This window comes from Hyla sarda, chromosome 11, assembly GCF_029499605.1.
Source record: "Hyla sarda isolate aHylSar1 chromosome 11, aHylSar1.hap1, whole genome shotgun sequence".
Classification (NCBI taxonomy): domain Eukaryota; kingdom Metazoa; phylum Chordata; class Amphibia; order Anura; family Hylidae; genus Hyla; species Hyla sarda.
Genome location: NC_079199.1, coordinates 94,333,024 through 94,360,934, shown reverse-complemented (window position 1 = coordinate 94,360,934; position 27,911 = coordinate 94,333,024). Strand labels below are relative to the sequence as shown.

Genomic DNA, 27,911 nt, shown 5'->3' with positions numbered 1-27,911 from the left:
GAAGTATGACACTCACCACGTGATAATATACTTTTTAAGTACTTCTTTTGTAAGTTTATTGTAGCATTACAGCAAAACAACAGATCCTTCAGACTGACACTGCTGGGGAAGAAGTACAGGGCCACGGCTGAGGCTAGTATTGGAGTTTATTGGTCACTTATTGATAGGATAAACACCTCTCTGGGACTATTAAAGCCATTTATTGACTCCCTGATCCAGGCATTTAAAGGGGTACTCCGCTGCTCAGTGTTTGGAACAAAATGTTCCGAATGCTTATAGCCGGCATCGGGAGCTCGTACTGTCATAGCCCAGCTCCCTCACGATGTCAGGCCCCGCCCCCTCAATGCAAGTCTATGGGAGGAGGTGTGACATCATGAGGGGGCAGGGCTATGACATCACAAGCTCCCGGCGTCGGCTCTAAGCATTCGGAACATTTTGTTCCAATCGCTGAGCAGCGAAGTACCCTTTTAACAGCATCCAGATCACTGCGTCAAATTACTCACACCAAACATTTGCACCGCACACTCACTCAAAATCAATAAAGTTTGTACATTTAGCAATGTCCCTATCCTGTTCGCACTTGATCACTAGTGTTAAATATCGTGCCTGTTTCTCTGTCGATACACGTTACATCCTAACCTCAACGGAAACATTATTATCACTAGAGAGAAAGGTCTGAAACATTTCTGACAAACGCAAAAGATTTCCAGCTGTCAGAAAAGATATTTTCACCATCTGTCACTATAAATGATCATTTTCAACTAGTTCTACAAAGAAAAAAAAAATGCTTGGCTGCATTTAAGCGTATCTGTCATATCGCAGAAAAAAATAATGCTTATATTTGTTACTCACTAGATCATGCAGATGCTTTACATTTCTAGCTTCTGTTTTTGGCTTACTAATCCCTCTGTTCTGCTGCTCACTCATTCTGACATCCACTGCTCAGGAAGGGGCGTGTCAGAGGCAAGCACTGAGCCCGCCCTCACTCACCATGCATTCACTTCCTCCCTGAGTCTGCTGTCCCGTGCTGGGTCTCTTCATCCAATCACTACAGGCTTCTCTGTAACCCCCTCCTCTATGTTTTAAGACAGGAGTCTAATAGACAGGACAGGAGTGAGCAAAGAGCAGTGCTAGTCCTGCCCTCACTTCCTGGACTTTGTCCCAGCCTGTGTTACACCTGGGACATAGATGATGCTACAGCCAGACAGGATTTTGTTCTGGATGGTATGAGGACCCCTAGTGGTCTTTTTTTTTTTTATAAGCCAGAATGTCTATAAAAAGGAGATTTTTTTATGAAGTACAGTATATTAGAAAGATCAATGTTTTGCCAAGATGTACAACATAAAAAAAGTTTTTGATTCTGACAGTGTCTAATACTATTGCTTTCTTGTGCCCATATTACAGTCATAACACCTGGGCCTCCTACAGGTTATTGACTTGAGCCCTGAGCCCTGTACATTAATCATATAGGGAGGAGTGGGGGAGAGAGGAGGCATGCATGTTGGCTCAGCCTGACCTCTTTGACACATGAGCTTGGAAAGAAATAGTACATTCACACGGGCAGGTTTACAGTGATTATCCCGGTACACATTTGAGCAGTGGCTCTGCAGATTACATTCAATGGGGTCTGCTGTGGATTTTCTCACAGGTAATCCTCTCATGTGAACATACCCTAATGAGTAATTCAGTGTTGCAAATCTGTTTGTATTTTAGGAAATTAAAAAAAAATTAAACTAAACTAAAGCCTTATTATAGAGGGAGTGGTGTATACACCTATCCTCTGGGCCAGTGTTTCCAGACCAGCGTGCCTCCCGATGTTGCAAAACTACAACTCCCAGCATGCCCGGACAGCCAAAGGCTGTCCGGGCATGCTGGAAGTTGTAGTTTGGCAATAACACGAGGCACCCTGGTTGGGAAACACTGCTACAGAGGATATATATTGATATATATAGGGGGAGATTTATCAAAGGTTTTAGACTGTTTTTACCTGTCTAAATTTGTCGCACAGAAAGTCGCAGTCTAATGATGTGCGTCTTTTGCTTTAGAGGATTTTTAGAGCATGATGCATTCTAGTCTATTTTAGACGGAAAAATGCGACAAGTCGCATCGGCTGAAAGTACTCTGAAATGTCAGACCATGCTGGAGCAGGTTTAAATACAGTCTAAAGCATAGATCCCAAAGTCCGTGCACAGAATTTATCAAGAGCTGTGCGCCTTTTGATAAATTAGGCGCAAAATAGACCAGCCTAACCCTCTGTAGTTTGGTCTATATTAATGCCGGACATAAACAGCTTTGATAAATCTCCCCCATTGTGTTTGGTACAGTATATGTTGTTCAGGGGTGTGGAAATTAAATTAAAAAAACTTAGCAAAAATGGAGCAAAATCTACTTGTCCCTCATGACGATCCACTTGTCCGGGCCAATTTTTGCTTTTACACTCTCGTTTTTTCTCCTCGCCCTTTAATAGCCATAACTAACTACTATAATGATACCTTTTAATTTTTCCATAACATATGCTCCGAAACAAAACAAAAAAAAAATACATATTAGAGAAGTGAAATTGAAATAGTAAAAGATAATTTAGCAAATTTGGTGGTTTTCTTTTCTACAGCATTTACCTTGTGGTTGAGCTAACATGTTATTTTGATACTTTAGGTCGGCCTGATTACAGCAATACCAGATTTGTATATGTATTGTTTCTGTCATGTTTTACTAATTTAAGAAAAATTCTCAACTTTTCCGAAAAAAATTTTTATTGCCATTTTCTGACCCCTGTAGCTGTATGGGGGCTAATTTTATGCGCCATAATCTGTTTTTTGTATCGGTACCATTTTGGTATTGATCTGACTTTTTAATCTCTTTCAGCTTTTTTTTTCTGGGATATCATAAAAATTGCAATTCTGTGGTTTGGTATTTTTTTTTTTTACATTTACGTCATTTACCGTACGGGATACATAATGTTATATTTTAATAGTTTACACAATTATGCACGCAGCGATACCAAATATGTTTATTTTTATTATGTTTACATGTTTTTATATAGGAAAAGGGGGTGATTTGAACTTTTAATATGGAAGGTGTTAATGTGTTTACATTTTTTTTTTTTTTACACTTTATCAGTCCCTTAGCAGACTTGGAGGAATCCTTAGATTTCTCATACAGATCAATAGAGTTCTATTGAACTCCATTGATCTGTGTGCTGTGCGATCCATTGATAGAGCCTAGTCCAGCCAGGCTCTATCAATGACAGAGCCATGGACACCAGGGAAATAGAGATCGCGCTACGGGGGGGATCGCCCACCAGGGAGTTTTTACATGTCCCTTGTCAGCTTTGACAGCGGCGATCTAAAGGGTTAATAGCCGGCCACGGCAATCGCCGCATACTGGCTATTAGCAGCGGCCCCCAGCTACTGTAAAGAGCCAGGGACTGCAGAGTATGGAGCGGGCACGAGTCCCGAGACCACTCCATACACCCCTCTGAGCACCACCGTGCTTGTCAAGGGCTTTCAGGTCAAGCCCTGCTTGCCCAAATCAGGGCAAAGGGCCTGAAAAATTCACATGCCCGGCACCCGGAGCTGCATGTCACTGTGCACACAGTCCTGTGTGTGCAGTGAGGTTCCAAGGCAGGCCGAGCGCACCGACATAACTGCGATGGGCGGCCCGCCTCCTAACCTCACTGCACACACAGGACTGCGGTGCTACGCAGCATTTTTCCCACTGACTGGAAGAATTCTCACTGCGTCTAATACATGTGTGACCCTACCTGTAAAGTGTATAAATTGTCCTTGGTGGGAGAGTTGCAAAATGTCTAAAAACGGCTGGCGGCAAATGGGTTAAAAAATGACTGTATTATAAATGTTCTCACATGTATGCTTTTCTGTTTCATAAATTATTTATGCTTTCACTTGCTTATATAATGTGTTTTTATTCTCCCGTTTTATCCTCGGATATATGTTGCTCATATAAAGTGTGTATGTGAAGCTGTACATTCTCGAGATCTCATTGAGCGGTTTCTGGCTTGGCAGTAGTTTTGTTGCTGCTAGAGGACACTTTGCTTATTTGAAAGGCTCGAGATGTTCAAAATTGACCTTTTCAAAAGTCAGAACATCAGGACTGTTGCGCTGCCGTGTTTATGTACATATAAAGCTCTACTATTGTCCCCTTTTGCCTGGTTTCGAAGCAGATTCACCGTCAAACAATATCTTTAAAGTAACATAGATCCAGAGCTTTATTTATAGATTGTATTACTTATTTTATGCTAAACATACACATTCATAAAAATGTTGTTGCTATGCTTCTGTCCTTTTTTAACCCCTTCAGGATGCCGCCTTTTTTTTTACCTTAATGATCAATTTTTCAAATCGGTCATGTGTATCTTTAATGGGGTATTCCAGTTAAATAAAAAAAAAAATAATTTCAACTGGCTCCAGAAAATTAAACAAATTTGTAAATTACTTATATGAAAAAATCTTAATTCTTCCAGTACTTCTTCAGCTGCTGAAGTTGAGTTGTTCTTTTCTTTCTGACAACAGAGCTCTCTGCTGACACATCTGTCTGTCTCAGGAACTGTCCAGAGTATTTGCAAATCCCCATAGCAAGCCTCTGATGCTCCGGACAGTTCTTGAGACAGACAGAGGTGTCAGCAGAGAGCACCGTGGTCAGACAGAAAAGAACTACACAAATTCAGTAGCTGATAAGTACTGGAAGGATTAAGATTTTTTAATAGAAGTAATTTACAAATCTGTTTAACTTTCTCGAGCCAGTTGATATGAAAACAAAATGTTTTTTACTGCAATACCCCTTTAAGTGGTAGTACGATTATGACGATATCCAATTTATATAGCTTTTTTTATGTAAAGCTTTTTCCCTTTTCTCAACAAAATTTTCCCCTTTTGGCTGTCCGGGCATGCTGGGAGTTGTAGTTTTGCAACAGCTGGAGGCACCCTGGTTGGGGAACACTGCTCTACAGCAATAGGGAAAAAGGAAATGAAGTATTACACAACACAGTGGCCACTCAAATGCTGTACAGTAGTTTAGCAAGAGGCAAATATTAAACGCAATAAGTCCGTGTCTGGCCTACCAATCCAGCCATGTATTCCATTTATAGGGGAACACAGCTATCGAGCAGCTGCTAAATGTATTTTTGTTAATACAATTGTGCCCTCCCCAACACATTGTGATTGCACCCAGGACTGCACATTACCTCCCTACCACTTGTTACAGTCCATATCACAAGCGCCATATCTGAGGCTTTATAATGTTTTATAATAACCCCAAGTGATATGATGTCGCTATGAACATGCATGAAAGCGATAAATTATACAGACATCTGCTACAGATCATTTCCAGTAAGCAATAACAACAAATCTGCCAATCTCCTATAAGGGAAATTGCATCCATCCATCATGTATCTAATATGTATGGCCTCTAATGTATATAGCAAATGTGTCATATATACACTGCTCAAAAAAAATAAAGTGAACACTAAGATAACACGTCCTAGATCTGAATGAATGAACTAATCGTATGAAATACTTTCATCTTTACATAGTTGAATGTGTGGACAACAAAATCACACAAAAATTATCAATGGAAATCAAATTTATCAACCCATGGAGGTCTGGATATGGAGTCACACTCAAAATCAAAGTGGAAAACCACACTACAGGATGATCCAACTTTATGTAATGTCCTTAAAACAAGTCACAATGAGGTTCAGTAGTGTGTGTGGCCTCCACGTGCCCGTATGACCTCCCTACAATGCCTGGGCATTCTCCTGATGAGGTGGCGGATGGTCTCCTGAGGGATGTCCTCCCAGACCTGGACTAAAGCATCTGCCAACTCCTGGACAGTCTGTGGTGCAACATGGCGTTGGTGACTGGAGAGAGACATGATGTCTCAGATGTGCTTAATAGGATTCAGGTCTGGGGAATGGGGGGGCCAGTCCATAGCATCAATGCCTTCCTCTTGCAGGAAATGCTGACACACTCCAACCACATGAGGTCTAGCATTGTCTTGTATTAGGAGGAACCCAGGGCCAACCGCACCAGCATATGGTCTCACAAGGGGTCTGAGGATTTCATCTCTGTACCTAATGGCAGTCAGGCTACCTCTGGCAAGCACATGGAGGGCTGTGTGGCCCCCCAAAGAAATGCCACCCCACACCATTACTGACCCACTGCCAAACCGGTCATACTGGAGAATGTTGCAGGCAGCAGAACGTTCTTCACGGTGCCTCCAGACTCTATCACGTCTGTCACATGTGCTCAGTGTGAACCTGCTTTCACCTGTGAAGAGCACAGGGCACCACCCTCATGGAGTCTGTTTCTGACCGTTTGAGTGGACAAATGCACATTTGTGGCCTTCTGGAGGTCATTTTGCAGGGCTCTGGCAGTGTTCCTCCTGCTCCTCCTTGCACAAAGGCGGAGGTAGTGGTCCTGCTGCTGGGTTGTTCCCCTCCTATGGCCTCCTCCACGTTTCCTGATGTACTGGCCTGTCTCCTGGTAGCTCCTCCATGCTCTGGACACTACGCTGACAGACACAGAAAACCTTCTTGCCACAGCTCGCATTGATGTGCCATCCTGGATGAGCTGCACTACCTGAGCCACTTCTGTGGGCTGTAGACTCCGTCTCATGCTACCACTAGAGTGAAAGCACCGCCAGCATTCAAAAGTGACCAAAACATCAGCCAGGAAGCATAGGAACTGAAAAGTGGTCTGTCATCATCACCTGCAGAAACACTCCTTTATTGGGGGTGTCTTGCTAATTGCCTATAATTTCCACCTGTTGTCTGTTCCATTTGCACAACAGCATGTGAAATTGATTGTCAATCAGTGTTGCTTCCTGAGTGGACAGTGTGATTTCACAGAAGTGTCATTGACTTGGAGTTACATTGTGTTGTTTAAAGGAGTAGTCCAGTGGTGAACAACTTATCCCCTATCCTAAGGATAGGGGATAAGTTTGAGATCGCGGGGGGTCTGACCGCTGGGGCCCCCTGCGATCTCCTGTACGGAGCCCCGACAGCCCGCGGGAAGGGGGCGTGTCAACCTCCATACGAAGCGGCGGCCGACACGCCCCCTCAATACAACTCTATGGCAGAGCCGAAGCGCTGCCTTCGGCAATCTCCTGCTCTGCCATAGAGATGTATTGAGGGGGCGTGTAGGCCGCTGCTTCGTGCGGAGGTCGACACCTGCTATCTGGCCGGAGAGCCGGGGCCCCGTACAGAGAGATCGCAGGGGGCCCCAGCGTATTCCCTTTATTTTTTTGAGCAGTGTATATTTTTTAATTTACATTTTTTTTATTTACTTATGTATTTATGTTTATTTATTTACTTATGTATTTATTTTTATTTAATTAATAATGAATTTGATTTATTTATTATTTACTTATGCATTTATTTAATTTATTTATTAGTTTATTTTTCTTGATTAGAGGCAGATATTGTAACATGATTTTTTAATATTATTCATTTACTTAATTTGTTTTATTTATTTATTTATTATTTATTTACTTATGCATTTATTCAAATTTTCTTGATTAGAGCCAGATATTATTTAATTTATTTATTTTATTTATTTTATTTATTTTATTTATTTTATTTATTTTATTTATTTATTATTTATTTATTTATGCATTTATTTAATTTATTTATTAATTAATTTATTTTTCTTGATTAGAGCCAGATATTGAAACATGATTTTTTATTATTATTTATTTACTTAATTTGATTTATTTATTATTTATTTACTTATGCATTTATTCAAATTTTCTTGATTAGAGCCAGATATTATTTTTTTTATTTAATTAATTAATTAATTAATTAATTTATTTATTTATTTACCTATGCATTTATTTAATTTATTAATTTATTTATTAGTTTATTTATTTTTCTTGATTAGAGCCAGATATTGAAACATGTTTTATTTTTTTTATTACTATGTGGGCATTTACATTGCCTGTGCTCCTGTTCTGCCTGAGATCAGCAGTACATGAATATAGGAAACAATTGACTGGAGGGAACTTATGTAGGCACCTGTGTAGAGGTCCTTGTGCTGGGAAAGGTGAGGATAGGATCTGACCGTCACCTATTGTCAATGGTCTGATCCTGTCCCATCCATAGACGTGTGCAGTCTATTGCATTAGGGTGTGCACCCTGAAGCACAAACTCACGCCGCGTGTGTGTGTATGTATATATATATATATATATATATATATATATATATATATACACATACATATATATATATATATATATACACATACATATATACATATATATATACACATATATATATATATATATATATATATATATATACAAACACACACAAATACACTCTTGCTTGCATGCACACAACACATACATAAACAGACCTGCACTCATATAGGTGCAGTATAAGTCCCCGCACATTAGGTTGGCAGTATAGTTCCCCCACATTAGGTTGGCAGTATAGTTCCCCCACATTAGGTTGGCAGTACAGTTCCCCCACATTAGGTGCAGTATAGTCCCCCACATTAGGTGCAGTATAGTTCCCCCACATTAGGTGCAGTACAGTTCCCCCACATTAGGTGCAGTATAGTCCCCCACATTAGGTGCAGTACAGCAGTACAGTACAGAAAGGTAACCGAGACATCCTTGTGTCCCGAAAAGATCTTTCAGGGCACAGAGATGTCCATAATGTGACGGGGGCCCCCTGCGGGCTGCTCAGTGGCGGAAGCGGACCCTCCCCCCCCCCCCCCCCCCCCTGGGCTTGATTAGGGTGTGCCCACGCCTGTGGTCCCATCAATATATTGGTGTCACCTTTTACTGTAATCCTGTCTCTGATGATACGGAGGAGACTGCTGAAAAGTGATCTGTGCATAACAGGAAGTGTTAGCTTAGTTTTAGGCTTAGTGGCCAGAGGGAAAACTGCAAAATTTCGTTTTTTTTTTAACTGTCTCATTCTGGGGCCATTAAAGGGGTACTCCACAGTTAGACATCTTATTCCCTATCCAAAGGATAGGGGATAAGATGTCTGATTGCGGATGTCCCACCTCTGGGGCAAAACCCTCAATGCAAGTCTACCATAGACTTGCATTGAGGGGGTGTCGCTGTGGCGTCACGAGCGGGACATGGCCAGGACGTCACGAGCCTCCGCCCTGCATCACCAGTCATCCGGTACGGAGCAAAGTTTGCTCCATGCACCAGATGTCTGGGGTGCCGCAGCCGAGATCGCGGGGGTCCCCAACGGCGGGACCCCCGTGATCAGACATCTTATCCCCTATCCTTTGGATAGGGGATAAGATGTCTTCGGGCGGAGTAGCCCTTTAAATCCTCCAATAATGATAATAGAAAAAACATCTCAGTCTATTCAATAGACAGCTCATCTTTTCTAAGTACAGCATGAAAGATCTGTTCATGTTCTCATTCCCATGACCAGGGTTCAAGTGTTTCTGTTTGATTCAATGATACTACACCTTCAGAGTGAGCATGCAAGACACAATAGAAGATGAACAGGTGTAGCCTGCTCACTCTATAGTACAGAGAACATCAGGCAGATGTGCTTCTGAATGTTTGCTTAGTCCACCTAAACTGCAAACACTTTTATATTTTATTGCACAATTAAAAACCATGAATGTCAATGCAGCCTGTGTCCTGCAAGTACATCAACAAATCTTAGTGCGGACAGCTTTATAGCCATCAGCCCCATAAATATGCTCTGATAAACACAAAACCATAGCCAAAAAAGTAATTACTGTACAGTAGAGGATGTCCTTAAAGGGGTTATCCAGGAATCAAAAAACAGAGATAATTTCGCTCAAAGACCGTTCCCTGTCTGTCTCCAGGTTGGGTGTGGTTCTGCAGCTCAGTTCCATTGAAGTGAATGGAGCCAAGTTGTAATACCACACCCAAAGTGGAGACAGACAGGGAGTGGTCTTTGAAAGAAGTTAGGACTGTTTTTTGATTCCTGGATAACCCCTTTAAAGTCTGGATACATTTTTTAACAATGTTTGATTTATTTCATAATGTCTTCAATGTGATCTCCACCATTTGTGATGCAAAGTTCCATGTGCTTTGCAAGAGTCACATTTACCTGAAGCAGTAACTCCACATTCACTTGATGATTTCCTTCCGGGTATCTGTATCTGTGACTTTCATTGAATACACCATTTCCTTTAACAAATCCCAGACAAATAAGTCAAGGGGGCTAAGGTCTTGTGAGCAAGGGGACAATTCCATATGACCATGTCTTCCAATCCAGTTAGAGAAATAGTCATTCAGCTGATCTCTTACCACTGTGGTGTATTGTAAGAGGCTTTTTCTTGTTGGAAGTCTTTTACCTAGCCTTTACATTTGGGGTATTAACTGGTCTATCAACATGGTGAGATATGTCTGACCAATTACATGATCATCTAAGACAAAATGGTTCCAACACAAAAGCTTTCCACAAACCAAAAGTTAGTTGTTAGTGTCCAGACTTTAGGGACTGTATATTTACAGCCTGATGACAGTAGAGATAAAAGGAGATATTAACTTTCCCCTGGAGCGGCGCAACACAACCCCCACCCGAAGTGGGGGCCACCACGCCCCCTCCATATATCTCTATGGGAGAGCCGTCTCTATGGGAGAGCTATTGTTGGCTCTCTCTTAGGAATATATGGAGAGGGTGTGGCGGCCCCCACTTCAGGCGGGGGTTGTGACACGCCACTCTAGGGAAGAGTCGGGGCTACATACAGGAGATAGCGAGGGGCCCCAGCGCTCGGTCCCCCCATGATCTAAAACTTATCCCCCATCCTGCGGATAGGAGATACATTTTTATCCATCAGACTACTCCTTTAATGAACTGGGTATTGCCATTGTGAGTAATGATGGATTAGATGACACTGCCACTGGTTTCAGAGCTACTTTAATAAAACCAGGCACTGGCAAGAGATGATGCTTGGATGTTCCATCCACGTGAATCCAGTGAAGTGTGGAAATCTGACCATGGAACCCATTTGACATGCCCATGGATGGTTAATCTCACCCAGGGCAAAAATTCAGTTTTACGCCTCCTCTCAACAAACTAAGTCTGGGGCTAAATGGCAATTTTGGCCATGAAATCCAAGATGTATTTCTCAGGACAGTCAGGTTGTGGTTGTATCCACTTGTGAATTGTAACCCCATTCCGTTATCTTACTCAGACACAGTGCGATCATTGCAATGCAATATGACAATTTTTCATAGTATGACCCTTGTCAAGGAAAAAAAATCATTGTGTAGCCCTAGCTTAGTGTGATCAAATCCCTGTATACAGAAATTTGTTGTTCAGTGGCCTAGTCATAAGCCTGTTCTACTACAGCATAGTATTGACACAGCACTGATACTGCTGGGTGGCCACCCCACTCTACTCCACCATGAAGGGTAAGTCTACTGCCAAACATGGCAGGTACCCCTGAGACTATTAAAACTTTATTATTAAAGTAGTTCTCCACAGATGAAATGTTTTTTAGAGAGGACCCCTAGTTCTGAAGAAAATAATAAACAAAGTATACTTATCCTCCCCAATCCCCTCCCCCTGATGTTCCGATGGCTGCTGGTCCCCCATGTTCTCTGCTACTTCTAATAATGTACCGATTCTGCAGGAATTGCCCGCTTAGCAACTCACTGGATAAGGCGGGTCACCTTGGTGGACAGTGCTTGGCAGAGTGGGTAGTTACATCCTGAAGTTTTGTTAAAGGGGTACTCTGCCAAAAACCATCATATCCCCTATTCAAAGGATAGGGGATAAGATGTCTGATCGTAGGGGGCCCACCGCTGGGGACCTCCGCGATCTCCGGCGCGGCACCTTAATCATCTGTGCATGGAGCGAATTCCGCCCCGTGTAGGATGACTGGCGACTACAGCAGCCACGCCCCCTCCATTCATGTCTATAGGAGGAGGCGTGATGGCTACGTAGTAGCCGTCACGCCCCCTCCCATAGACATGAATGGAGAGGGCGTGGTGTGAAGTCATGAACACGGAAGCTCCAAGGTTCTGTGTTCCGGACGCCACTGCTGCCAGCACGGAGATCGCAGGGGTCCCGAGCGGGGATAATAGGGGATAAGATGGTTTTCAGCAGAGTACCCCTTTAATACATAGTTTTTCAGGTGTATTTTGAAGCATAAAACAGTACATTTATTGTACGCCCATAATGTTTTTCCATTAAAGTACATTGAATTGAACGTAAAAACACACAGATCAGATCTTATTAATTTTGTTTTAAAAGCCGTAATTATTATGGCTATAAAATATATTACAGTGCGTAATTTGATGTTTAATTTGACACATAAAAACGTCTAATTACACAAGATTTGCAGGCAAAGTCCTAATTTGCTGAAAATTTGCAGAAAACTCTTTGTAAACTGTGCCAAAAATGGCTGATAAATATTCCATAAAACAAATATGCCCCAAAAAGCGAATACCTTCTAAATTTGCAATATGTGAACATAGCCCTAAAAATACTCTGTTAGTCAGCAACAACATGAATAAATTCCTCCATATGGTTATCTAACAATGTGACAATTAGTACAGTATTTAGGTCTAACTGGTGGGAAATGCAGGGGGGACTGAGGGGCCTTGGGCCCAAACAGAGGCAACAAAGATCAGCAAGATCGGTGCACATTTGCAGGGCCTTTACAAGGTCCAAATGTGCGGCCCATTTAAATTTGTCCGCACATCCCTAATTTAGACATAGTGATGTGTGGCCAATACAATGGTTTTTATTGGCTGTGCAAAAGGTTCAATCGGCGGGAAAACGACCATTTGCTTAAATGGGCACTGTCCCCAACCTTTTTTTTTTTAATATGTTGTAGTACTTTTCTACTACAACAAATCTCTTATATACTTCCATTTTTTATTTTTTGTTTAAAATATTTTATTTTACATTTGAAAACCGGCCACTAGGGGTCTCCCCCTTAGTGGCCGGCTGCAGCCTTCCGTAACGTCACAACAGAATTTGGACCGATGCCGGCCAGCCAATCGGTCCGAATTCAGTCAGCCTGCGCTCGCTCACTGCCTGTCAATCAGACAAGCGGGAGAGAGTGCTGTGAACACCTGGGCTGAGCTCACTAGCTGCCTGGCCTTGCAGCTGCCTGCGCTCATTGGCTGCCCGCCCCCGGCATGTACAGCCTGGAGGCAGCGCAGCACTGAATCTCAGTGCTGCGCTGATGCTCCAGGACTGTACATGTCCTATACGGGTAAGTGATGTCTTATTTCACTTACCATACTTCGTTTCGGTCCTGGCGGGGAGCACGGCAGGTGGGCGATGCTTCAGAGGAGACCCCAGAGCAGCCTGCCGTGCTATTGGCCACTCATCTATGCGCGCTCCCGACAAGTGCGCAGCATAGATGAGCTAAGGGCGAAAGTCAGCCCCCCAAGCAGGCATCAGTGATGCTGCGCCTGCTGGGGAAGTCTGCCTGGTGAGTGAGCACACTACCAGGCAGACAAAAATATATTTCTAAGGAATAAAAAGAAAAATTACAGGCAGGGATGGGGTTAGGGATAGATGGGAAATAGGCAGGGACAGAAACATTATTTTGTTACATGGTGGGAGCTACTCTTGAAAGGCCCTTTTACACAGGCCGATTGTCGGGAATCGGATATTACTGGTTCCTAAGAATGCTGATTTGCCCAATTGGCCCATGTAAATAGGGCCTTTAAGCAAACGGATGTATTCCGGCTGATCTAATCTTTTGTGCGCCTATTTAACTTACCATTGTCCTGTCTAAACAGGGGATGTGCGGCCGATAATAATGCATTTGAATAGATCCACGGTTAAAGGGGTTATCCAGGAAAAAAACTTTTTTTTTTTTTTAGATATATATCAACTGGCTCCAGAAAGTTAAACAGATTTGTAAATTACTTCTATTAAAAAATCTTAATCCTTTCAGTACTTATGAGCTGCTGAAGTTGAGTTGTTCTTTTCTGTCTAAGTGCTCTCTGATTACCCCTGTCTCGGGAACTGTCCGGAGTAGAAGCAAATCCCCATAGCAAACCTCTTCTACTCTGTGCAGTTCCCAAGACAAGCAGAGATGTCAGCAGAGAGCACTGTTGCCAGACAGAAAAGAACAACTCAACTTCGGCAGCTGATAATTATTGGAAGGATTAAGATTTTTTTTATAAAAGTAATTTACAAATCTGTTTAACTTTCTGGAACTAGTTGATATAAAAAACAAAAGTTATTTCCTGGAATACCCCTTAAAGCCGTGTAAAGTGAGTGGTGTTCAAAAATAATTATTATATTGCTGGTCTGGTGAAAAACCTACCTACCCTCAGTTAACCGCAGATCTATGATCGGCTCCTTCCCCTGATGCTCCTCCCCTGTCCAGGAACACGCTGACGTCACAGCTGCTGCTTCTCTCTTGGCCCGGCTGCGAGCAGGCTTGAGCAAACAGCAGCAGTGATGCCAGCGGGTTCCTGGAGCGCTGCTTGGGCACCAGGCCTGCTGCTGGAATAAGAAGCAAACAAGCGAACAGGACCACGGATCGGGGATATGTAAGTATGATTATCATCAGTGTCTCCCACACTACCAGCCTGTGCCAACAGGTAAGTGCGAGTAACACTCATAACAGATTCCCTTTAAAATGCCAGCCTCTTCCTCATGAGTACTGTATCTCTGGCTCTCCCATAGAGATGCATGGAGGAAGTATGTGGGCCACAGCTTTGTGCGTTCACAGAGCGGTGACCGTTTAGTCGGTGCATATGGAGAGTCAGGGGCCAGGCAGAAGATTGAGTGAGGTCCCAGTGGTCGGACCCTACCATCTGTGGATAGGGGATACGTTTTTAAGTTCCAAAGTACCCCAAAGGAAAAGCGTTGTGCACATTCTAAAGGAAACTCTTAGGCTGGGTCCACATGGCAGAAAATCTGCATCAGTCCTGCATGTGCATTTGTTTTTTTTTGCAGATTTACGCAGCATTTATGCATTTGCAAAATTGGTGCAAAAATATGTGTGGAATTTCCACACTAGAAAGGGAGGCTTTATATAATTGAACAGTTAAATTTCATGCGAATTCCTTGCGGAATCCACCTGAAATGTAACTGTTCAATTATATAAAGCCTACCTTTCTAGTGTCCTGCGGAAAATTCAGCAGAGATTCAAGCCCCATTGACTTCAGTGGGATTCTGCAGCCGAAGTACGGAAAAATCTAAGACCAGACTTATATTTTTCCATAGCGCAGAATGCAGAAATTCCTCATCAAACATTCCACAGCAGAAATTCTGCTGTGTGAATGACCCTGTGGAATCCCATTAAAGGGGTGCTCCGGTGGAAAACTATTTTTTCAACTATTGACAGAAAGTTAAACAGATTTGTAAATTATTGCAAAAAGAAGGAAAGTATGCCCGCACTCACCATGCCGGTACAACGAATATGCTTTATTGAAGTCTTCAGAATTCCATTTAAAAGCAGTATTAAACACACGAGTGCAGGGAGGGGGAGCTGCTCCAGGCAAGGAGAGTAGGAGCGGCTGTCAGGAACAACAGCACCGTTTCGCGTTATCCACGCATCTTCCGGTTCCTGGTTCTCTGGAATTACTTCACAGGTATATATTGGAAAACGGGAAGGGGAGGAGTGAGCCCATCAGCAATAAAAAACCTATAACAAAACCAACTAAGGCTAAAAACAGAGAAGACAACATGATTTGTAAATTACTTTTATTTAAAAATATTAACCCTTCCAGTACTTATCAGCTGCTGTATGCTCCAGAGGAAGTTATGTAGTTATTACCAGTCTGACCACAGTGCTCTCTGCTGACACCTCTGTCCATGTCAGGAACTGTCCAGAGCAGGAGAGGTTTGCTATGGGGATTTGCTCCTACTCTGGACAGTTACTGACATGGACAGAGGTGTCAGGGAAAGCCTATGACGTAAGGCAGTGTTCCCTGACCAGGGTGCCTCCAGCTGTTGCAAAACTACAACTTCCGGCATGCTTAGAGTTGTAGTTTTGCAACAGCTGGAGGTATCCTGGTCGGGAAACACTGACATAAGGGAAGTAAAAAGAGGCAGCAGCAGGTGACGACTGTAGCAGCATCACTGGACTTAGAAAACATTAAAGGGGTACTCCGCCCCTATACATCTTATCCCCTATCCAAAGAATAGGCTAAAAGATGTCTGATTGCAGGGGGTCCGGCCAGCACTGAAGCATTTTGAACACGGAAGCTTGGAGCTTCCATGTTTGTGACGTCATGCCACACCCCCTCCACCAGATGACTAGGGTGCCACGCCAGAGACCCCCGCGATCAGACATCTTATCCACTATCCTTTGAATAGAGGATAAGATGTTTAGGAGCAGAGTACACCTTTAAGCCTACCAGGACTTATTAGCTGCTGTATGCTCCAGAGAAAGTTGTGTAGTTCTTTCCAGTCTAACCACAGTGCTCTCTGCTGACACATCTGTCCATGTCAGGAACTGTCCAGAGCAGGAGAGGTTTACTATGGGAATTTGCTCCAGCTCTTGACAGTTCCTGACACGGACAGAGGTGTCAGCAGAGAGCACTGTGGTCAGACAGAAAGGAACCATCCAACTTCCTCTGGAGCATACAGCAGCTGATAAGTACTGGAAGGATTAAGAATTTTAAACAGAAGTAATTGAGAAATCTGTTTTACTTTCTGGCACCAGTTGATGTAAAAACATTTTTTTCTTCCGGAGTAACACTTTAAACAGGCGAGTATTGTATTGTAAGGTGCCGCTTTGTAGACTTTGTAGACACTGATACAAAAAAAAAAAAAATAGCTTTTACATTTCCAGGTTTGCGATAACTCAGTGACCCCCGCAGGAAATAATGACCGACGCAACTCATTGTTGCATGACTGAAGCGATGAGTACCGGTATATTGTTGGCGTTAGATAATTCACAGTCCCTAACATAATAGGAAATGTTCTCTTTAGCGTTTGTGCTATGTGATGAGCATTATGTCGGTGTTATATCAATCATGGCATAATAGAAAATGTTCTGCCATTGAACTGTGAACGGCCTCTACTGTCAACTAACATTCACACAAACACTATGCGTTTTAGGATCAATGTAAACAGGCTGTTCAGTAAAGATATAGAAGTAAAATTTAAAGGGGTACTCTGCCCCTAGACATCTTATCCCCTATCCAAAGGATAGGGGATAAGATATCTGATCGCGGGGTTCCTGCCGCTGGGAACCCCCACGATCTCCCTGCTGCCCCCGACGTTCGTTTAGTGCGTCGGATGCAGCGCCGGAGGTTCGTGACGTCATGGACGCGCCCCGCTCATGCCATCACAACCACGCCCTCCTCAATGAAGGTCTATGTGAGAGGGCATGACAACCTTCACGCTCCCTCCCATAGACTTGCATTGAGGGGGCGTGGCTGTGATGTCACGAGCGGGGAGTGATCGTGATGTCACGAACCTCCATCCCGCATCGTCAGTCATCCGGCAGGGAGTGAAGTTTGCTCCGTGCACCGGATGTCTGGGGTGCTGCAGCCGAGATTACAGGGGGTCCCCAGGGGCTGAACCCCCACGATCAGACATCTTAGGCGATAAGATGTCTAGGGTCGGAGTACCCCTTTAAGCACCATTAAAATCTAACTCATGCATTTAACCTGTCTATATTTTCATTTCGCAGCCTAAGAATAATTATAGCTGGGAAAAAAATGAAAAAGCCTATAAATGTAATGCGTTATTTATAGTCTGTCCGTTATTTATTAAGTCTGTTTTTATTTTTTATTTTTATTTTTTCCACTAAGAGTTCTGACCCATTTTATGTTTTTTTTCTTATAGCAGGAAAAAACAGAGGTAGCACATGGCATTTGTACAGATGACTTTGAAATAATGGCGGCTCAGAGGCTTTGAAGTACAGTAAAATGCAATGTTCAGAAAAATGTGGCGCTGTACGGCTGGAGCCAATCTTTAAGGCAACAGAAAAACGAATACAATAAATAATGGAAGGTAATCTCCAAAGAAACAGATTAACTATTTTGTTGCCAACAGTTGCTGCCATCTTGTTATTTGTTCGTGTTGCATCTGTTCACATAGTGATGTACTTGTATATTAGTCCTACGAGACAATTTTTAGTAGGAAGTATTTTTTTCTTTATTTGCCTTTTGTTTAGACACTGTTCGATAAAGGGGTTGTCCAGTGAAAAACTATTTATCCATTAAATTGTAAGATAGGGGATACGTTTCTGATCTCCAGAATAGGGACCCGGCTTTCACGTGTACTGGAGCTGCAGAGCGTCATCCATTCCTTTCTATGGGAGTAAAACAAAAAAAAAAAGACAGGCGCTCCCTTGTGGAGTATCAACAGGTTCACAGGTGTGAGGGAGAAGAGGGTAAGGTAGGAAGCTCACCCTGTCAGGTTGTGTACCAGCCCACACAACAAGGATGCTCGTTTGATTGAGAATGTAGAGGTCTGCAGCCTTCCTGAAGACAATAGGCAAACGTGGAGGATACTTCAAGATACCAGGATTATAGGCGCTGACCAAGGAGAGGACGTGGAAGCCAGGTAGATTACAAACGGGTTTAATCCAATGTGACGCGTTTCACCGCGCTTGCGCGGTGAAACGCGTCGCATTGGATTAAACCCGTTTGTAATCTACCTGGCTTCCACGTCCTCTCCTTGGTCAGCGCCTATACTCCTGGTATCTTGAAGTATCCTCCACGTTTTTCTATGGGAGTGCCAGAGATACACGAGTGCTGTACTCCGATATCTCTTTTGCTCCCATAGAGAATGCATGAAGCAAGTGCCAACATGCTACTCCATGCACAGAGACAGGGCCCTGTTCTGGAGATCGCGCGGGGGGATTTGTCCCAGAGGTCAGACCTCCGACAATCAGACACTGCCGATAGAAGATACTCATCCCTTAACCTGTGGATAGAGAATTAGTGTTTAAGTAGTCGAGTACCCCTTAAAGGGGTACTCCGCCCCTAGACATCTTATCCCCTATCCAAAGGATAGGGGATAAGATGTCAGATCGCTGCGGTGCCGCTGCAGGGGAGCCCCGGGATCCCCGCTGCGGCACTGCGCTATCATTACAGCACAGAGAGAGTTCGCTCTGCACGTAATGACGCACAATACAGGGGCCGGAGCATCGTTACGTCACGGCTCCGCCCCTCGTGCCCGCCCCTTTCAATACAAGTCTATGGGAGGGGGCGCGGCGGTCGTCACGCCCCCTACCATAGACTTGCATTAAGGGGACGGGCCGTGATGTCACGAGGGGCGGAGCCATGACGTCACTTGGCTCCGTCCCCTGTATCGCCCGTCATTACGCACAGAGCAAACTCGCTCTGTGCAGTAATGATAGCGGGGTGCCGCAGCGGGGATCCCGGGGCTCCCCAGCAGCGGCACTGCGGCGATCTGACATCTTATCCCCTATGCTTTGGATAGGGGATAAGATGTCTAGGGGCGGAGTACCCCTTTAAAGGTAAAAGTATGATGCAACCTACAAGAGAGGATAAGTACTTCAAAAACTTTAATGGCAAAACATAAAACATTTTTTCTTCTTTTAGTTTTTTGTTGTCCAGTCATACTTTTGTGTACATGTATTACTTTGAAGTGTACTTGTCACAAGATAAAAAATGCTCCAGGCTTACTCTTTTACTGGTATGTGTGCTTAAAACCTGGTTTTGATCTTTTTATGGCCCCTAACTCCCTTGTTTATTTTAACGGCCTTACCGTAATGACTGAGTAGTGGATCCGCTGTCCTTGGTGAACAATGACTGAACCGTACCAGGGAGTGGAGTCTAAGGTGCCGCTGGTTTTCTACAGAGCCCGCTGCAAAGCGGGATGGACTTGCTGCATGAAGCATTTTTTCACCACAAAAAATACACAATTATTTATTAATATATAAATATAATGTTATTGTCAAAATATTTTTTTTTATGTCATTGCCAATTTAAATCATATCAGGAGTAGAAGGACAGCCAGGTAACTGGAACACACGATTGCGCTTATTGACATTATAGAGGAAACAAGGGACCGGGTAACACATCTATGCAGGGCCAACCAGTCACTTTAGCTCAGGTCCAGCATCTAGGACCAGCTGAACCAAGAAAACATCCAATGACATTTTAAGAGGAAAAAGCTTACCCTTGTTGATCCATAGGAAGGTGAAATGCTTCAATAAGGCACAAAGCAATTTGCATTAAATAGGGAAATCACACTGAAGCAGCATTCTACTAAGTATTCTTGTACCTTACAGTATATATCCCTTTGCTGTATATAAGATGAAGAAAGAATCTTGATGTAGTTTTGTTGTTTTTTTTTCCCTTATAGCCAGGGGACTGGAGGAATTAAAAGGATACTGCAACATCAGGTAAAAAAAAATATATATATATATATATATCCTGGATAAGCGTATAGCATTGCTTAAATGTCTATTTGTTTTTGGGTTCTTAGTCCTGTATTTTCTGGTTGAGCTGTTGCTCAGTACTGCAAAACCCAGAATGCATTGCTTTTGCTCAACTCTTCATCACAATCCTCTCACTCTGCCTTCTCTCCTCCAACAGTTCTCCTGCCATTTTCCCGCCCAGAGTTGTTGCGGAACATATCTTATTTAACAGCCCACTACTGCATAATCAGTGAGGTTGCAGAACCTGCTACCTTTTCCCTGTCTGCTCCTCTGCCTGTGGCATTGTTCAGCACAAGGCAGCATTCTGTAAACGCACCTCATTCTTCCCTAATTGTCCCAACAAAGACATAAATATATATATCAGGGAGATGATGATGTAGCTATTGAGGCTTGCCAGAGATGGTGACATCACTGAGGGGGCAGGGTTAGAGCCTAGAGCTCAGAGACAAAATCCAGCCACACCTCCAGAGACAGTTGAGAATATTGCATCCTTGTGGGAGAGAGGGAGGAGCCAGAGAGCTGAGCTGCTGGGACAACACCACATTCACAATGAAAGGACTACACAACTTCTTGGGGGGTGAATCTGTAATTATAATATATTACATTATATAACTTGGCGACTCATTTAAGTACAATTTTCTGAAACCAGAATACCCTTTTAAAGCTTTTATAGCAAGTCTATGGTTTGTCTTCTGTTGGATCTTTGGAGCCCAGTATTGTGTCAGAGCCTGGGCCTAGAGCCCTTCTCCTGGGAGGACAATCTGGTAGTATAGTGGGCCTGTCTTTTCTTCTAGGAAGTGTCTCTTTGAAAAGTTGTAATATGCATAATGATAGTTTACCATTTAATGGGCACTGTCAGATATAAAAACATTGTTATATATTGTACATCTTGGCAAAACAATAGTTTTTCTAATATACTCTTTCTAATATAGGTTTTCTAATATTTTATTAAAGCAAACTACTTTTTTATGGGAAAAGGGGGGTGATTCAAACTTTTAATAGGGAAGGGGTTAAATGATCTTTAGTCACTTTTTTTTTTTCACTTTTTTTTTGCAGTGTTATAGCTCCCATAGGGACCTATAACACTGCACACACTGATCTCTTATACTGATCATTGTTATCCCATAGGGACCTATAACACTGCACACACTGATCTTTTACATTGATTACTGGTTTCTCATAGGAAACCAGTGATCGATGATTCTGCCGCTTGACTGCTCATGCCTGGATCTCAGGCACTCGTCGTTCATTCGTCATTCGGCGATCGGACAGCGAGGAGGCAGGTAGGGACCCTCCGGCTGTCCTGTAAGCTGTTCGGGATGCCGCGATTTCACCGCGGCTATCCCAAACATCTTCCTGAGCTAACCGTCATACTTTCACTTTAGACGCGGCTTTCAACTTTGAACGCCGCGTCTAAAGGGTTAATGCTGCGCGCTATTAGCCACGGGTCCCGGCCGTGGCCCCGCGTTATAGATCGGGAGCGGACTCATGACGTTCCAGTACGTCATGAGTTCTTAAGGGGTTAAAAAAAAAAGTTGTCAACCTAGCCATGAGATGTAGAAGCCAACCACGGCCGTGTCCTTATTTTGTCCTTATTACTAGGGTCATACTAGCATAAACTGGCCTTCCTGTATATGAACAAATCTATTTTTTTTCTTTTCTAGATTTTAAGCCTTGGGGGATGCATTTACCTTGTACAAACGCTGACAAAGGAATGGCACTCTAGATTTATCATCAGCATGATTGAAAGCAAAATGGTTTCAATTGTCCTTGATTCGTATAATACATTGGAAACAAAGGGACTATTTCCCTAGTATTGCAATCTTTGTGGAATCACATTAAGCCTGCATCAAGAAATAAATACATCAGAGGCCAAATATATTTTATAATTTATACCTAAACCTCTCCGTGATTTCCCTTCTGACTGGAGCAGTCTATACATTTCGAGATAGGCACACCGAATTTATAGACGTACTGAGAGAGAGATAGAATACAGCTGTTTAGTGCCAAATCTTCCTATGAGATATCCTATAAGATATAAATATTCCCTCCAGTACAACTGCCTCTTTCCAAAGTAATATATATTTTCATGAATGTAATTTCCGAGGAAATAGAAAAGATTTTTATTTTGGATTCTGCCGTCTATTTATTTGATGTTTGAATAAAAATTTAATTTACAGTGTTGTTCTATCAACTGTTTCTACTTCACTGGTGAGGGGGGAGGGGGTGAACTCCTGTTTTCTGACTTGTTTTCTATTGCCTTATGTCTAACACAGGGATGCACAACCTTTTCTGGTTATAAGGGCCACATTGCTGATTGGACTACTTCCAAGGGCTACGGTAAAAATTAAAGGGGTATTCCGGCCATAGACATCTTATCCCCTATCCAAAGGGGTACTCCAGTGGAAAGTAATTTTTTTTTTCAAATCAACTGGTGCCAGAAAGTTAAACAGATTTGTAAACTGGTGCCAGAAAGTTAGACAGATTTGTAAATTAGGAATAAATTTAAACCACACCTCAAGAATACCACCCTGTACACAATGACAAAATACTGGAAACAGATAGTTTGACAAAATATAGAGATTTATTAAAATACAATTAAAATGAATGGTAAAGACCTGTTAACATATATAACATCAGAGCAATGTTGAATCAAATAGTATATTTTACTGCCATTGGGCCCTAATGGCAGGATTAAAATAATTATCAAAAAGAAACTACCAACTATTGAAATGCCTGCAAAAAATGTGTATCAGCAAATGCCAATGGTCCGGAATGGACTGTTAGTCTGGCAATTGAAGTAAATAGAAGAAAAGTCAGTCTTTAAACTGGTTTAAACTGTGCTGCCGAAGTCTACAGAAAAATGTATAGTTTGTTCTCACCGTAGCAGCTGGTCCCGTACTGCGACGGGCCAAAGATTGTAAGTCCTGCAGTGGCTGCGATGTTACTAGCGGTCAAAGAGCAGGGTATCTTTGTAAGCCTGTAGAAATAGAGGACTCCGGCAGGAGACTCTTCCGTGAGCAGTCCGTGGTGTCGGCAAACACCCGTTCGGGTATCAGATCCTCGCTCAATTGTTTGCGGCTGGATGCCGGTGGTGGAGGCAGCGAGCTCGCTGTGTGCTCAGTAAGCGGAACTGGTTGATTAATACAGCAGGTGCAATAGGTAGTTGTGTTCCGTTGTTCTATGCCGGCTTCAGTAATGGTAGTGTATAGGGATATCGCTCTGTTCGGACTGGATAATAACCTAGACGCGTTTCAGGGTGCTAAAACCGACCCCTTCCTCAGTAGGCACTTGCCCTTCCTTGTTCCTACAGCCCCTTCCACCTCCTCCTCTTCCTGCTGCCCATGCATCTTTAGCTGCAGCGGCTGCTGCAACTCCTCTTCCTCCTGCTCCTCTGGATGCCAGTAGGAGGGGCAGGGAGTGTAGTCACGCTAGGTCATTCTGCTCATCCCCTTCTAGGTCCAGGTTGGGGCGTAGGCATGGTTGCCACTGTTCCTGCTCTGGATCTAGGAGGCGTTACCGCAGGTCTTCCAGAGCTTCCTGTTCTTCCACCCGGAGCAGGACAGGGTGGTGGAGTTGATTAGGAAAGCGGGCTGGGGTGCTTTGTTGGCTAAGTCTGATGTTGAGGCAGCTTTTTGCCTTCTCCCTGTACACCCTGATTGTTACCACTTGTTGGGTTGTTTTTCAGATCGAGATTATTTTTATGATGCGTGCCTCCCAATGGGCTGTTCAATATCTTGTCACTATTTTGAGTTTTTGGCTCGTTTCTGGAATGGGTGGTGAGATATGAGACTGGCTGCTTGTCTGTGACGCATTATTTAGATTATTTTCTGTTTGTGAGTCCTGGCGATTCCAGACACTGCCGTATTTTGCTTGATACTTTCAGGTTTTTCATGGAGCGTTTTGGCGTCCCTTTGTCTAAGGATAAGACGGTGGGCCCTTGTACGGTGTTGTCTTTTCTGGGCATTGAAATTGACATGCTGGAAATGGTCTTTTGCCTCCCACGGTACAAGGTGGAGCGTTTGAAATCACTGTTGCTTGGTTTTCATTGGGCAAAAAAGGTAACTTTTTAGTTTCAGTCCTTGTTGGGCTTGTTGAATTTTACATGCAGAATTATGCCAATGGGCAGGGTTTTTCACCGTAGGCTTTCTTTGGCCACCAGAGGTGGTAAGAGCCTGGACCAATGCATCCATGTAACCAGGGCCTTGAAGGCTTACGTCTCTGTCTGGGTGGGTTTCCTTGACTTGTACAACTGTCGGACTTGTTTTCAGCCCTCCGTGGTTACTAATGGTGAGCTGGCCCTTTTCATGGATGCGGCAGGTGCGGTCGGTTTCGGTGCTGTTTTCGGTTCCCGTTGGTGTGCAGCTGAGTGGCCGGAGTCTTGGAAGGCCTCCAGTTTGTGTCACAATCTTGTCTTATTGGAGTTGTTCCCGATTATTGTTGCTGTTGAACTCTGGGGGAGTGATTTGCGTGACCAGCGGGTGTGTTCCTGGTCTGACAATATGGGGGTTGTTCATGCTATTAACAGTCTTTCTTCCAGCTCTCCTCCGGTGCTTGACTTGCTTCGACGTCTTGTGCTACACTGTTTGGAATTTAACGTCTGGTTCAGGGCTCAACATGTTCCAGGAGCAAGGAATCAGGTTGCTGATGCTTTATCACGCATTCTTTGGCAGAATTTTCGGCGGCTGCTGCCTCAGGCAGAGTTGGAGGGTCATTCATGTCCGGGCAACCTGTGGGATCTCATGGTGAATGCCTGATGTCTCTGGTCTGTGCTTCAGTGGCTCCTGCTACGTGGTCATCCCATGGTAAGGCGTGGACTGAGTGGCTGGAGCTGGTGGGTGGTCGCAATGTGGTTGGTGTGGTGCTGGAAAGGCTGGAGGTTACATTGGATTATCTGTCCCTGCAGACTAAAGGGGTCTCTGGGGCGGTTGCTGCGTGGCGCATGGCGGGGGTTGCGTTTTATTTTCAGCTCCTGTGCTGGTCGGACGACACAAAGTTTTTTTTTATCCTACAGGCCCTTAAGGGGTGGTCCCACGAGCGGGTTGGGCTTAATGTCCAAAGCCCGTTCTCTTTTCCGCTTCTGTGTCGTTTGGTGGAGGCGACGCAGAGTGTGTGGGCATCCACTTTTGAGTCGGTTTTATTTTCTACGGCTTTTGCGCTTGCTTTTTTCGGGGCCCTGCGCACTGGGGAATTGCCATCGCCCGTGGTTTTTCTCGGTGATGGCTTTCTGCACCTGCACATTCGCAAATCCAAGACCGATCGGGCGGGCAAGGCTCTTGGCTGGTGTTATATTCTGTTTCGGGGTGGCATGTTCTTTCCTTTTGGTGTCCTCCTTTTTGGCCTCTCGACTTGCAGGCCCGTCGTTTCCTATGCATGAGGATGCCTCCCCACTCACGCAGTTCCAGTCTTTGTCCATTTTCTGGCGCCTCTTGTCCTTGGTGGGGTTGGATTCCTGTGAGTTCAGTACTCATTCCTTTATGATCGGGGCTGCCACTGAAGCGGCGCGGGAGGCGGGCGGGCTTGCCGGAGGCGGAGGTGCAGCGCCTGGGGCTCTGGCAGTCTGCTTGTTATGCCAAGTATATCCATCCGGATTTGTTGTTGAACTCTAGCTTTGTTTTCACAGATGGTGTTCGTCCAGTGGTATGGGTGCTGGGGCACTCGTATGTCTTTCCGGCGGCTCAGCGTGCGGAGACCTATCCTGGCGGCAGGAACCTGGGCTTCCAGGGCGTGGAGGTTGGTTGGAGAGGTGTCGGGGGGCTAAGGGGACCCAGGTTCTGGCAGAGGTGGTTGGCCTAAGTCAGTTGTCCCGGGGTCTGGTGCTGCTTGCTCTGCATGTCGGGGGGAATGATTTGTGTTCCACGCTGTTGGCAGAGCTTCTGACAACGATGCGAGGGGATCTGTTGAGATTCCCTGGCTTCTTCTCGGAGCTCCTCCTTCTGTGGTCGGAAATCGTTCCTCGAGCTGTGTGGCATTGGGCCGGGGATGTGGGCGCAGAGGAGAGGGCGTGCAGGACGGTGAATGCACGGATGTCTAGATTCGTGCGGCTCCGTTCGGGGCTGGTGGTCAGACACGTGCAGCTGGAGGGGGACAACCGCATTTGCTTCTTTCTGATGGAGTACACCTGACAGATAGCAGGCTTGATATCTTTTTGATGGGCTTGCAAGATGGGATCGAGCATGGCCTGTACCTCTTGGGTGGGGGTCGGAGCCCAGTGTAGGGCTAACTGGTCTCCTCCGTGGTGGAAAAAAGAAGAGGATGCAGGTCATCCTGTGTAGACCTGTGCACCGGTGGGTGTGACAGTACCTCCCAGAGGTACGGAGAAAAAAGAAAAAGTTCCTGTGGCGGCGCTGCCTCGGTGGATACGTAAGAGGTCGGAGTCAATAGGATGATGTCTCATGTATTTTATTCATACATGAAAGCGTGGATATAACAAGCAAGATGCGTTTCGAGGGCAAGTTCCCTCTTTATCAATTGCATGATTGCATAATTTCAATTGATAAAAAGGGAACTTGCCCTCGAAACGCGTCTTGCTTGTTATATCCACGCATTCATGTATGAATAAAATACATGGGACATCATCCTTTTGACTCCGACTTCTTACGTATCCACCGAGGCAGCAACTTTTTCTTTTTTCTCCGTACCTCTGCATCTCTACCGACTTCAGCCAGAAGCCCGGTCCTCCCTGCAGGCTGCAGCTAAGGATACACCTAAACCCCACTACCTAGGGGTTGACGCGTGCATTAAACTTTTCACAAAGGTGAGCACCTTTTTCATTAAAAGGGCCTTTGGAACACTCAGCCCACAGAATTACGCGAGGCGCTGTCCTCCTTTTTTGTCTCCTATATTCTCCACAGTACCTCCCAGAGTGACAAGAAGCCATTGGTGCCTTTTGTTATGTTTATAGTTATTTATTGTTATTTATAAATAAAAGCTGTGGCCGACTTTCACCCACACAAACATTTATATTGTTGTAAGCCTGTTATTTTAGTAAATAAGAGGAGGGGTTCATTTGTCATTGGTAATGGGTTATGGGTCTCAGCAGTCATGATATCTAGTAGTCATTGTGTTGAAGTGCCTTTGTTATAGAATTTTTTTTCGACATGATCTTTTTATATACGAGAAAACCTGAGAATCTTTTTTCAATCCTGTACACAGTGCTTTGTGCTTTCTAAAGGACGCATAAAATAAACCGAGTTCAACAGGGTTGTTTTATATATGTATTTTGGTCCATTTGGAACATCATGTCCCTGACTCTTTTAATCCTGAATTTACTATTGTATGTATGTTAATGGGTTTCCGCACTTCCATTAAAATCCTTTCGGAAATTCAGAAGTGTGAATGGGAGTGCGGAATCCCATAGAAGTCTATGCGCTTTAATTTGAGGCAGAATTCCACAAGCAGAAATTCTGCCATGTGAATAGACCCTTAGGCTAGGTTCACACTATAGAATCGCTGGGCAGAATTTCTGCCGGAGATTGAGCCGGCGGCACTAGGACCGCACAGACTGCATTGCCGTCCCCATAGATGGCAATGCATTTCTGGGTGGATCATTTGGGAGATCTGCTTAGAAATGCATTGACATTTATAGGGACGGC

The 27,911-nt window shown here is 44.0% G+C and overlaps 1 long non-coding RNA gene across 1 annotated transcript in view; it reads left to right on the top strand.

Annotated features, from left to right (window-relative positions):
* Positions 1-27,911, top strand: part of LOC130295489 (uncharacterized) — a 70,104-nt gene that overhangs the window by 16,817 nt on the left and 25,376 nt on the right. Inside the window, exons 2-3 of the long non-coding RNA XR_008848854.1 lie at positions 17,748-17,915; positions 20,241-20,280. This is a non-coding gene — a long non-coding RNA (uncharacterized LOC130295489). The remainder of the gene's footprint in view (positions 1-17,747; positions 17,916-20,240; positions 20,281-27,911) is intronic.